The following is a 12,321-nucleotide window of genomic DNA, read 5'->3' as shown; positions in this document are numbered from 1 at the left end:
AAACATGGCTGCCCAGGAGGAGGATTATGAGGAAGTTGGGGCAAACAGTGCTGATGGAGATGGTGAGGGTGAAGAGTATTAACCTGACTCTGGGATATTGCACTCCTATCTGTCTTGGAATTGTCTTCTTTGTATTTTATGAGGCTGTTGTAGTCCTAACCCATCAATAAAATATTTGTATATGAATGTAATATATATATATATATATATATATATATATATATATATATATATATATGAAAAAAGGAGTTAAGTGGGTGGCCTTTCTCCCCAATCTAAAGACACACAGATACAATAGTTCCTCCTCCCTCCCCCTTCTCCCTTCTTCTTCTAGGGCTTCTAGGCTCAGAGATGGATGGGGAAAATAACATAATAGTTACACAAAAAGACTCTCAAGGCTGAGGCTTTAAAGTCCCTGATTTAATCCCTCTCACCACCATAAATCAGAGCTAATCAGTGCTCTGGTACAAACAAAACAAAGTCAGAGAAAGGAAAGACATAGAATCGAAGCTTTCACCTGGGTGGCGGAGGCAGGAGTGCTTTTACGCCAAGCATGCAGCCTGTCACAGAAGTCCTCCCCTTACTTCAGTCCCTTTGCAAAAGCCTCTCTCTCTCTCTCTCTCTTACCAACACCTCCCCCTCCCCTTCTTTGGGAACAGTACTCAGCTCTGAATATGGGACTTTTGATGCCTCAGGCTTGAGACATCTATTTATATGAGATTATGCTGTCTCCCCAACCAGGCAAATGCTTTCCACCCCTCTCCCCTACTGAAGTCAGAGTTCCTTTTAACAGGAGTCAATGTTCAAGTCTATGTCTTGCAATTAGAATAATCACCTAGTGAGAGATGCAGAAGCTGCATACTTTTTTTTATTTTATCCAACTTTATGTTAGCTATCAAACTCAAGCAAAAACTATCATAGTTGTGGGCCCCTAGGAACATGCCTAAAATGAATTTCCAAGCTTTCTTCCACCATAAGAGCCCCAATCTCATTTGCCCTGTTACTACTTTTTGGTTCCTGTTCATAGACCATTTTGTCTTACTTTATGTCCTGCCACCTTCCAGACAACAAACTGCAGATGTGACCGTGACTCCAGCCTGACTTCTCTGGGCAAATGACCTCACCACTGTGTCCTGGATCCTCACCTCTGCAGAGCCCTACCTCACTAGGGGATGAAAGAAAGAGGCTGGAGGTATGGATTGACCTGCTAATGCCCATGTCCAATAGAGAAGCCAGAACTCCTACCTTCTGCACCCCAGAACAACTTTGATCCATACTCCCAGTGAGGGAGAAGTGATAGAAGAAAGAGGTTAAGAGGGCTCTGAAATCCAGCTCTATCAGGTCCCAGAAAGAGGGGACAAAAAGGAGAGAAATATTTGCATGTAGTAATAGGGTGATGTATGTAGAGGAGAAGAGAAGTCTGGACCTGGAAGAAAAATGAGGCAAATATGTACAAATGTAGACAGGTGACAGTAATCCATATCTGCTACTTTGGGAGAACTGTGATGGTTTGCAATGGAGGGACTTGGGATTCAGAACTCTAGCGGTGGGAACTGTGTGGAATTATACCCCGGTTGACATACAATTTTGTAAATCAATATCAAATCGCTAATAAAAAAATTAAAAAAAAAAAAAGAAACAAGCGGGGACAGGTAAAACGGGGGTGTCGGAGTTGAGGTAACTTCACCAGTGCCAGGAACTTCACCCAGCCTGCCTTGGGGCATGAAAGCACCACACACCCAGGGAGGCCTCTGTCGCAGACGCTGCCCGCCATTCCCCCGCTGGCCGGCAGGGGTCGCCCGAGGGCCTATGGGACCCGCGGGCGGGACGGGGCGGGGCAGGAGAGGCGCTTGAGCAACTTTTTGGTTGGCTGCGGCCGGATGCCGACCGCCCAGGCTCCTTTTAAATTTGGTCTCAGCGCAGCCCTTTCCTTTCTACAGCGTCGCGCTACGCGGTAAGTCCTCTCTCGCTGGGTGGAGGTCTCCCCAGCGGCTGTCACCGGGCGATTCCCTCCAACCCCTCACCACCAGTGCGGGCGCCAGCACTGGGGTTCAGTCTGAGACCAGCAGCCCAGCGCCCGGACAAGGGGTGCCACAGGGAGCCCTTAGGTAGCATCTCCGTGGGTGCCCACGAACTCGGGATGTCCGGGTCATTCTTTCCTGGGAAGCACGCCAACCAGCCTCCCCCAGATTTGCTGTTGCCCGGGGCCCAGAGGAGCAGGGGCGGAGGCGCCTGGATTGGGGGTGCGCTCTCCGCCTGCCCCCGGAGGGACCGACTTTAGGAAGTGGGTGAGCTCTTCACGCTGAAACACGTGGTTTCCCCTTCAAAGCAGCCCGGCTCCAGTCTGTGACCCACACATTATCTGGAGTAGAATTTAAACAGCAAAAAGACACTTGTTGAATTCTTGGTACATGGTGTTTTTGTCCCACTTGGGGAGTGTAAAGGGCTGCGAATAGCTGTGCTGGATGGGCGAGATGAGAAAGAGCACGTTGTTTAGGCCGGGTCACATTCTTAGGGGGGCTGGCGGCAGGCCTACTGGCTGGGAAGGCCCAGGCCGACTGGTTGCATTCCTGGGAGGGGCTGACTGTAGAGCGAAGGAAATTTTAGGGTGTGGGGTTCTAGCACAGATGGTTATTTGGAGCCTGCTTTACCTTAAACAGATAATTTTGTCCCAGCAGTCCCTTCCCTATACCTCTGCCGCGATATTGTTGCTGTTTATTTTTTGCATGTTACGATTTCCTTAGGAAAAGGAGTTAAGGACAATTTTGTCAGGCAAGACAGTATAAGCTCCCGGGGGTGGGGCTGTAGGTGGATTGTGAAGAATGTTGCCTTTGGGGACTTGAAAGTTAAGGCGATGGGGATCCTGCAGAAGCAGATAACTGCTATAAACTTGAAGGGGTCTGTGAGCTTTTACAAAACCACATTTACTTTGTGGGGAGAGGAGTGACTAGTAATATGCACCAGAGGATACAAAGCTGGTTACATGTTTCTGTTCTGATAGGAAAGGCGAACTTTTTAAAACATGTAATTGTGTGGGAAATTGCATTTTCAGTCCCACAGGATGCAAGGCTGCCCCAGAGAAATTGTGTCAGGGAAGCATTTCTAAGTTTTGATGTCGAGCTCTTGATCAGGCGGCATCTACTGGCATTCAAGGAAATAACGAAATGTGTAAAAATCTAAAGTACGAAGTAAAGGAATCTTTGGTGCTATCATAGGTTCCTTCAAGTCTTCCCTTGAAAAGTGAGGCTTCAGGACATTATAGTTTCAGATTAGGGGAGATAGCACATTATCAATTTTCTTATGCATCTAAAGAAGGGGGGAGGGTTTGCAGTGCTGCTGGCTGTTCTAAAGGTATCCCTATAGTAGGTGGGCCAAAAGCCCATGGGCTCTCCTTGAATGACTCAACTCCAGGGTTATGAAACAGGCAGAACTTGCTCTGTAATGGTTTTAGATATTGGGAATTCCTGCTGAACCAAAATGTCTAAACAATTCCATCTGAGAATGCCCTGGGCTGACGACCAGTCAGCATGGGAAGGAAGCAACTTGAGCCAGTGTCTATTTAAGGATCGTACAGGCTGTTCAATGTTCAGGACTGTTCTGTCTGCACTGGACCCCTCGGCCTCTGCTGCCCTGTAAACAAGTCTTCAGTTTCCTTGGGTTTTAAAATCTGTTACAAGACTTTTTTAAATATACTATTGCCTGCAAATAAAATTGGAAAGACAGTAGTGGCTGACATTAAACAAATTCTCAGTTCAGAGGCTTTATTCATTATTCAGTTTGCTGCTGACTGAAGTTATAAAAGTTTCCCAAATGTGAGATTTGAAGATTTCCTGTAGCTCCTTTATAGGAGTTATTCAAATGAAAGTCACTCTTAAGACTAAAGTGTTACCACCTGATATTGACATTATTCTCTCTTCTAGGCTCAGTGCAGTTTAAAATGCTGGGGAGTTTAAGGTATGAACAAAATGGAAAGCATTTGACTTGTACTGTTAAGTGGAATTCTTGGCCAAGGATGAGAACTCTAATCTGATTGGATTTACTCTGATGGGTTAAAGGATTTACCTGAGGCCAATGAACTATAGTTCATTTAACTATATCATATAACTAATACATAACTATATCTTCATCCTTTAAAAACACAATACATCCCCCCCCCAAGTTTTGTACCTAAACAGCTCCACTTCTCCTAGTGGACTAGGAACTCAAATCTGGGCTTTTGTACATGCTAAAATGTGTGTTGTACCAGATGTGTTGTCTCAGCACCCAACTGTTCTTACAGTGTTTGAGAGGGTTAAAAGTGCTTATTTTCCCCAACGGTGGCCGTTTTGATGAGCTTAAGTTCTTGAAAAATTCAGTTTTCCAGAAAGCTGAGGAAAAATTTTTAGCAATGATAAATTAGGTTTTTTGAGTAAAAGTTTTTAACATTACTGAGCTGATGTTTTTTTTGGGGGGGTACCTGCATAGATTTTGATATTTTCTATAGTAGCTGCTGATCTAATTATCTACTTTACTTCTTTTACAGATCTGGTGCATGCAAGACAATTGTGGCATTTGAAAGAAGCTGTTAATATACAATATGGAGGTTTTGTTCTTTTTTGTAGTAGTAGTAATTGATATATTTTTAGAAGATACCAAAAATGCTATGTAGAATTTTCATATCATTCAATTTTATTGAGTGGCCTGAAGTTTGGCACAGGAATTAGTTAGGGGTTTTTTTTGCCTTAATGGTTTATTGCTGTGGCTTGGTTCCTGTGCTACGAATCCATTGCTCTTAAGATCTTAAGAGGCCATTTTTTCCCCTTTTGCCCTTGTTTTATCATTGTTATTGGACAGGACAGAGAGCAGGGGGAGAGAAAGATAGCCATCTGCAAGCCTGCTTCACTGCATGCAAAGCTGGTGGGAAACCACCTAATGTAGGTCCTTAGCTTCCACGTCATGTTTGCTTAACCCGATGCAATACTGCAGGCCCCACTTAGGTTATTCTAAAGTTACTCTTCAGATGTCTCTTAAGTGATCTGATCAGTGATTGTTACCTTTTTTTTTTTTTTTTTTTTACCAGAGTACTGTTCTGCTCTGGCTTATGGTGGTGTGGGGGATTGAACCTGGGACTTAGGAGCCTCAGGCATGAGAGTCTGTTTGCATAACCATTATGCTATCTACTCCGCCCAATTACTTTTTTTGCCACCAAGATTATTGCTGGACCTCTATAGGTTCCTTTAAAATCCCCTTCCTTTGACTATCCTACAGCTTGTATATTCTTTAATAGTTGTATTTTTTTTTTTAGTATTCCCCTTTGTTGCCCTTGCTTTTTTTTTTTTTTTTTTTTGTAGTTATTATTGATGTCCTTGCTGTTGAATAGGAGAGGAGGGGAAGACAAGAGAGAAAGATAGACACCTGCAGACCTGCTTCACTACTTGTGAAGCAACTCCCCTGCAGTTGGGGAGCTGTGGCCTGAAACAGGGATTCTAGGCCTGTTTGCTTAACCTGCTGCGCTACCACCTAACTCCCAAATGTTTTTCAAGGATAGGCTCAGATCGAGTGTATTATGACTGGTCCGGGAGGTGATGCAATGGATAAAGCAGTGGTCTCTTCAAGCATGAGTTTGATCCTTGGCAGCACAGGTACCAGAATGATGCCTGGTTCTTTCTCCTATCTTTCTCATCAATCAGTAAATAAAATCTTTTTTAAAAAAAGAATTATGACTGAAAGAAGTGAACTTTTTTTGGTAATGGTTATGCTTTTATTAAAAGTATATCATTCATAACTCCCTCATTAACCTCAGATGGGATTTACCTAGGTGTAGTTATGCAATTGGTATCTCTCCAAGTAGCATTTGCCCTTCAGTAGCCAGTCAACAGCATCAGGTTGAGCCTGATGTAAAGTTTCGAGACCTCCTTTGAATCTGGAGAGGTGGCAGTCGTTGACTATGTGGGTCATAGTCTGGAGCCGCAGGGGCAGTTCGGGTCATCTCTGGCTCCCCAGCGATGGAACATAGCGGTGCACCGGCCATGGCCTGTTCGATAGCAATTGAGGAGGGCCCAATCAGAACGTGCTAGGTCAAAGCCGGGTTGACGCTTGCAGGGGTCTGTGATGAGGTGGTGTTTGTTCTTTACCTCAGCTGACTGCCAGCTCTGTTTCCAAGAGACTGGAACAGAGAAGTTCAGTGTAGGCGTAGGGGACCAGATTGGGTGACAAGACGTCAAGTGTTGGACAGGGTGGGCGAAGATATCCGCGTATATTGGCAGGTCCTGTCGAGCATAGACGTGAGTTGGGTCAATTCCCTACTGATTCCATTAATAGAGAAACAACTGAGGAGACTCATGTATTTATACCACACATTCTCAAAATGATTTATGGTATACAAGTAGATAAAATAGAAAAGGTAAAGGTTCAGCCAGATGAGTTATAAAGGTCATTAGAGCTGGGGAGATAGCATATGGTTATACAAAAAGACTGTACTAGGGGCATAAGGATGGTGTAAGGATCCCAGTTCCAGCCGCCCCCCTCACCTGCAGGGGAGTTGATTCTCAGGTGGTGAAGCAGATAGGTGTCTTTTTCTCTCCATTTCTCTGTCCTAGCCACCAACAAGGGCAATAAAAGGGAAAATAAATTAAAAAAAAAAATCATACTGAGGCATCAAATATCCCAGGTTCAATAGCCAGTAATAAAAATCTGACTGGAGTCAGGGTGGTGCAGCAGGTTAAACTCAAGGGTGGGAGTAAGGATCCCGCCCCCCACACCTGCAGGAGAGTCACTTCATGAGAGGTGAAGCAGGCCTGTCTTTCCCCCATGTGTTCCTCCATTTCTCTGTCCTATCCAACAACGACATCAATAACCACAACAATGTTAAACAAGGGCAACAAAGGGGAAAATAAATCTAAAAAAATCTGACAGTAAGTCAGTCTCTTGGTCCCTACCAATTTGAGCCAAAGTTTTAGTCAGATGAGAAATTTACAAGCTTACTTGCTAATTTTTTGCTTATTTTTTTAAAAAATATTTTTCTCTTGTTGCCCTCTTTTTTTTTTTTTTTTTTTTCATTGTTACTGATGTTAGGACAGAAATGGAGAGAGGAGGGGAAAATAGACACCTGTAGACTGCTTCCCCTGTAGGTGGGGAGCCTGGGGCTCGAACTGCCCAATTCCCTGTTAATGAGAATTTTAAATGGAGAAACATTTGGCTTAGTCAACTAAGACCTATGAGCCTGGACCTACTTTCTTTATAAGCTAAGGTGTGAGGCTACAACTTTTAAGAGGCAAGTACAGTTCAGATTGTGTGAATATATTAACTACAGATATTTTAGAAAGGCCTTATTTTTCTTTTTAACTAGAGCACTGCTCAGCTCTGGCTAATGGTGATTTGGAGGATTGAACCTAGTACCTTTGATGCTCTCATAACCATGATACTACCTCCCCGGCCCAAAGGGGTGTGAATATATAAATATAAACTTTAAGTTGGCAAAATATAGTACAGTGTCTTGACTCTGGAATCATATATGCTACTTTTCTGGAACTTTTGCTTATTTTATTCCTTTTGTTGCCCTTGTTTTATTGTAGTTATTATTGTTATTGATGTTGTTGGATAGGACTGAGAAATCGAGAGAAGGGAGAGAAAGACACCTGCAGACCTGCTTCACCGCTTGTGAAGTGACTCCCCTGCAGGTGGGGAGCAGGGGGCTTGAACCAGGATCCTTACTCCAGTCCTTGTGCTTTTTAGGCCAGTAAGGCCGACTCCCTTACTTTTGTTAATAAACTGAAAATTCCTACTTCTGGTGTTTTGCTATAAAAATGGTGATTGATGATTGAGATTATGCAGCTACTATTGGAAGGCCCTCTGGTGGAGGTTATCTGCAATGCAAGGATCATTGTTGCTACCTGCCTTTCAAGGATAGTGGCACATCAATCTGTTTCAGATATAAAGAAGTAAAAATCCAAGCAAGTTGGCTTGATGAATGTTAACAGGATTTGTTTCTGGGCAGAGAGTATAATGTGGTTGGTGGAACAGAGCCTAAAACCACTGATTTTCCAGTTGGACAAGTGCCCTGGCAAGCTATTCCCAGTCTGTAAGGCAGGATAGAGTTCATTATATTAAAGATCTGTAGTGAAAGCTATGTGGATTACCAATGGGAAATCATCAGAGACTTCACAACTAATCCCATGCATTAGACATTAACCACCTGTTAGAACTGAATTGTTTAAACATGACTATTTACATGGCAGAAGCATGAAGACATTCGATGTAGAAAAACTTTTTGTGGGGCCGGGTGGTAGCGCACCTGGTTAAGCACATTACAGTGCACAGGACCCAGATTCAATCCCCTGGTCCCCACCTGCAGGGAGAAAGCTTCACAACAGGGATGCACGTTTCCCTCTATCTCTGCCTCTAATTTCTGTCTATCCAATAAAAATAAACAAAAAGGGGGGAAAAACCTGGTGCTTTTTAAAAATGTGAAATAGCTCATGTTGGGGACATAGGATAATACAGAAAACTTTGATGCCTGAAGCTCTGTGATCCCAGGTTGAGTCTCTAGCACCACCATAAGTCAGAGGGGAGCAGTGTGTGTTTTTCTCGTGAAGGAAAATCAACCAATTAAAAGTGAAATAATTTGTATTAATTAGAAGTAAAGTACCGGCTTGTGTAATGTGTTTTATGTTACCTTTTATTGGGAAGCACTGGTCTAACATGTGAGCCAAACTGTTCATGGAACCATGCAGACAGTTATGTCCACAACCTGAGAAAGGTGTTGCTGTTCTGCTTCCAGGACCTGGAGGAAAAGCAAGAGTAAAATCAGCACTTCAGATGTAGAATGTACAGGTATGCAACCATCTTGTCATGCTCAGGAGTAGGGAGCCATGCGACTTAGGAGACTGGATATATATTCTACACTCAAGGTGCTAGCACTTCTGGGGATTTTAAATATAATACTTAAGAATATTAAAAAAAAATTTAATATTCCCTTTTGTTGCCCTTGTTTTATTGTTGTAGTTATTACTGTTGTTATTGATGTCATCATTGGTGGATAGGACAGAGAGAAATGGAGACAGGAGGGGAAGACGGGGAGAGAAAGACACCTGTAGACCTGCTTTACCGCCTGTGAAGTGACTCCCCTGCAGGTGGGGAGCAGGGGGGGGTTCAAACTAGGATCCTAACGCTGGTTCTTGCGCTTTGTGCTTCCTGTGCTTAACCCGCTGTGCTACCACTGACTCCCTTACTTAAGAATACTTTTATTAAGCACTCTTGGGAGGTTGGAGAGATAGCTTCACTGAATGGGGCATGTGCTTTACCATGTGTGTAGCCCCATTTCAAGTCCCCACCCCACCTGGGGATACTGCAGCACCTGGGGAAGATATTACTATTGCTGTGGTCCCTCCTTTCCTCTCCAAATGAAATAGTCGAATGTTAATTTTCTTAGCAAATAATCTCTGATAAATAGTTCTGATTTCCTAACTTTGGTTTGGGTATGTCTGTCTAATAATAGACCCTTAAGGATTTTTATGATGGGGAAAGATTGGGAATGAAAATCAGGGAGTATCATAAATGCCACTAGAAATTATATAAGGTGCAGTTAAAAAACAAAAAGCACTGAGTGAAGTGCTTCAACTATGGGTAATGTGTCGGTTGTGGCCAGGTGTCGGGCTGCGCTGCGGAGAAGAGAGAGAGGAGGTCCGGAGCAAGTGGGGTGCACAAATCTTTATTATTGGATGGGGGGGTGGCTCAGGCCACGTGGAGTCAGCCGACAATGGCCGTCCCCACTACCTCACCACCGGGCAAGAGCGAGAGAAAGAGAGAGAGGGAGAGAGGGCGCTGAGAGAGAGCGGGGGGGGGGGGGGGGAGTGAGAGCTTTTATTGGGCAACAACCAGGGGTGACGTGAGGGGCAGGATTGGTTGAAGGGGGCACTGCTAGGATTTCACGGGGCGTGGTAAAACCTGGGGGCAGAGACTGCATCAGAATAATTCCTCAGCATCAGTAATGGGTGACCAAAACTGCTCTCAGATGTAGCAGAGGTAAAAAGTGACTGTATCATGAGATCACTGGGATGGGATCAGTGCTAATAGCATCTCTGAGCTGTCAGAGGTACTGCCTACCTTTCAGGTTAAAGCACCCTTCTTGGCTGTCCTCTGAGCACAAGCATTCAGAATCTTACACTTTCTGGCATAAAAAAAGTACAGCACATGCCCTGTGGTTACAAATAGCATGGCGATGAAGACCAGCATGCCAAACTGCTGTGGCTGGGGAGCAAGCATGACAAGAATGAAGTGGACAAGATCCATGAGGTAATTCAGAGAGCACTGCACACCATTTACAGCCCCTTGTTCTGCTTCTGGAATGTTTTCCTGAAGAAGCTGGGTCACAGTGAGGTCAAAGGACCAGAGACCTGCAGGGGAACAGTCTTAGGAGAGAATCAGTATAACAGTATCAGGTGATAGGCACTAACTGGCATTGTGCCCCAGGGGTAGATGGACATTTTTTTCCCCCAGTGATTTAATATTGGTTTACAAAATTACAGGATATGGGGCTGGGTGGTGGCACACCTGCTTAAGTGCACATGTTATAGTGCACAAGGTCCTGGGTTCAAACTCCTGGTCCCCACCTACAGGGGGAAATATCACACCATCAGAGTTCTGTTCCCTCCAATGGAAACTGCAATGGTTCTCCCAAGATCACAGATAAGGGTTGACTTATTTCTATAATTTGCACCTACCTACCTATATATCTAGATTTTTGCCCCCCCTCCTTTTTTTTTTTCTCTCTCGTATAGCCTAGCCTTCTCTTCCTAAGTCAAACCTACATCTATTACTATATCTATTACATCTACCTATTACTGGATGTCTTTCCTTTTTTCCTCTTCCTTCTCTGGTCCTGATAGAATTGCGTTTCAAAGCCCTCTGGTCATCTTCCCCTAGGGTTTCTCCCCCTCTGGGAGTATGGATCTGAATTCTTTATGGGGTATAGAAGGTAAAGGCCTGGCTTCAGTAACTGCTTCTCTTAGACATGGGCATTGGCAGGTTGATCCATACCCCCAGCCTGTGTTTATCTTTTCCCTAGTGGGGTAGGGCTCTAGAGAGGTGAGGTCATCTGCCCCGGGAGTGCAGGATGGAATCATAGCATCTGCAACTTGGTGTCTGAAAGGCAGTTAAGATATGAAGCAAGGACAACAAATGACCCCATCCAAAAATGGGGGAGGACATGGACAGAATATTCACCACAGAAGAGATCCAAAAGGCCGAGAAACACATGAAAAAATGCTCCAAGTCTCTGACTGTCAGAGAAATGCAAATTAAGACAACAGTGAGATACCACTTCACTCCTGTGAGAATGTCATACATCAGAAAAGGTAACAGCAGCAAATGCTGGAGAGGGTGTGGGGTCAAAGGAACCCTCCTTCACTGCTGGTGGGAATGTCAATCGGTCCAGCCTCTGTGGAGAACAGTCTGGAGAACTCTCAGAAGGTTAGAAATGGACTACCCTATGATCCTGCAATTCCTCTCCTGGGGATATATCCTAAGGAACCCAACACACCCATTCAAAAAGAGCTGTGTATACATATGTTCTTGGCAGCACAATTTGTAATAGCCAAAACCTGGAAGCAACCCAGGTGTCCAACAACAGATGAGTGGCTGAGCAAGTTGTGGCCTATATACACAATGGAATACTACTCAGCTATAAAAAATGGTGACTTCACCGTTTTCAACCGATCTTGGATGGACCTTAAAAAATTCATGTTAAGTGAAATAAGTCAGAAACAGAAGGATGAATATGGGATGATTTCACTCTCAGGCAGAAGTTGAAAAACAAGATCAGAAAAAAAAGCACAAGTAGAACCTGAAATGGAATTGGTGTATTGCACCAAAGTAAAAGACTGTGGGGAGAATACAGATCCAAGAAGGATGACAGAGGATCTAGTGGAGGTTGTATTGTTATATGGAAAACTGGGAAATGTTATGCATGTACAAACTTGTATTTACTGTCGAATGTAAAACATTAATTCCCCAATAAAGAAATTTAAAAAATTAGGAGCCCAGATGGTAGTGCACCAAATTAAGCACACATCTTACCAAGTGCAAGGACCCCAAGTCCTCGAGCCCCCACTCCCCACCTACAGAGGGCAGCTTTACAAGTGGTGAAGCACATCTGCAGATTTTTGTTTTGTTTTTTTAATTAGTGCACAGGGTAGATAGCATAATGGTTATGCAAAGAGACTTTCATGCTTGAGGCTCTAAAGTCCCAAGTTCACTCCCCCACACCACCATAAATACCAGAGCTGAGCGGTGCTCTGGCAAAAAAAATAGGAAAAGAAAAATAACACCACCATGAGTGGTAGA

At 44.0% G+C, this 12,321-nt stretch overlaps 1 non-coding gene across 1 annotated transcript; it reads left to right on the top strand.

Moving 5' to 3' along the window:
• The first annotated feature begins 4,003 nt into the window (after window positions 1–4,003).
• LOC132540096 (small nucleolar RNA SNORD93) lies at window positions 4,004–4,071 on the top strand. Its single transcript, XR_009551360.1, has one exon. It is a non-coding gene; the product is annotated as a small nucleolar RNA SNORD93 (small nucleolar RNA).
• The last annotated feature ends 8,250 nt before the right edge of the window (window positions 4,072–12,321 follow it).

Source organism: Erinaceus europaeus, chromosome 8, assembly GCF_950295315.1.
Source record: "Erinaceus europaeus chromosome 8, mEriEur2.1, whole genome shotgun sequence".
NCBI lineage: Eukaryota > Metazoa > Chordata > Mammalia > Eulipotyphla > Erinaceidae > Erinaceus > Erinaceus europaeus.
Note: the sequence above shows the minus strand (reverse complement) of the source record. Positions and strands in the feature narration are given on the sequence as shown.